This window comes from Morus notabilis, unplaced genomic scaffold (assembly GCF_000414095.1).
Source record: "Morus notabilis unplaced genomic scaffold, ASM41409v2 Scaffold41, whole genome shotgun sequence".
NCBI lineage: Eukaryota > Viridiplantae > Streptophyta > Magnoliopsida > Rosales > Moraceae > Morus > Morus notabilis.
Genome location: NW_010357497.1, coordinates 176,741 through 178,271, shown reverse-complemented (window position 1 = coordinate 178,271; position 1,531 = coordinate 176,741).

Below are 1,531 nucleotides of genomic sequence, written 5' to 3'. Positions count from 1 at the left end.
TTTTTCAAACAAAATACATATTTGCAAAATAATGAGTGGGAGATGGTTATATGACAATATGACCCACTGGTCTCCATCATTAGTTCAACACCATGAGATTCGAAAGGGGCTTCGCGGCGGCATCGATTCCGTACTCCCTACGGAAAGTGTTCTTTCGGATCAATAACAAGGTTGACTTCCTAGCGATAGGATTCAAGGATGTATTTCCGGTTTGACCTACCCTACGGCGGCACTCCAGAGTTTAGTCTGTAGAATCTGAAATGATGGGTTACATTCATGGAAATATAATCAAAATTGTTGATTATATTTTTGACCAAAATAACGGTAGTTGATAAATATGAAAATATGAGATATTTTGATTATATTTATTAATTGAGAAGGTCTCGGTCCAATTTGTGATATTTTGACCTACCCTACGGCGGCACTATATTCGTGGTAAATTGAATTATCGTTGGCACCTAAAATTAAAACATGATTTATGTATTTTTCATGTGCATCATGCATCATATTTAATTGTGCCAAAATTAACATGCCTTGATATTCATGCACATAAATTGATTAGATGAATATTCTATTTATTTCCAGCAATATGTCGAATCCCATTATCACACTACTAGCGACTGAAAAATTAGACGGTGATAACTATGCTAAGTGGAAAAGTAACATGAACATACTATTAGTCTGCGAAGACTATAAATTTATCCTAGCGGAGGAATGTCCTCCTAAACCCGCGGTAAACGCATCCAAAACCGTTAGGGAGCCTTATGATCGCTGGATTAAAGCTAACAACAAAGCAAAGTGCTTTATGCTGGCAAGTATGAGTGATGTGCTTCGCAAGAAGCATGAGGAGATGAAGACTGCTTATGAGATAATGGAGTCTCTAGAAGCCATGTTCGGCGCTCCCTCTGAAAAGGCTCGTTTGGATGCCGTAAGGGCTTTCATGAATGACAAGATGAAGAAAGGTTCTTCAGTCAAGGCACATGTTTTGAACATGATTGATCACCTCCATGATGCGGAGCTCAATGGTGCCAGAATCGATGAAGCCACCCAAGTTGGCATCATCTTGGAAAGCCTATCCCCTGACTTTCATGAGTTCGTGAACAATTTTGTTATGAACAAGAAAAAGTCAAATCTCATTGAACTCATGAATGACTTGCAAAACTTTGAATCCACCAACAAAAGAGGGGGAGGAGAAGCAAATGTTGTAGTTGCAGGAAGGTTTGGTAAAAATAAAAGAAAGAACCAGAACCAGGGAAAAGTAAAGAAGGGAAAGAACAAGAGACCCAAGAAGGCAAAGGGCCCCATCCAGAAACCCAAAGGAAAGTGTTTCCACTGCAATGGCGAAGCGCACTGGAAGAGAAACTGTCACAAGTATCTCGAAGAACTGAAAAAGAAAAAGGAACAAGGTAAATCAGATTTATTAGTTCTTGAAACATGTTTAGTAGAGGGTGATACCTCAGCCTGGATAATTGATTCGGGAGCAACTAATCATGTTTGTTTTTCTTTGCAGAGTCTTAGTTCTTACACCGAG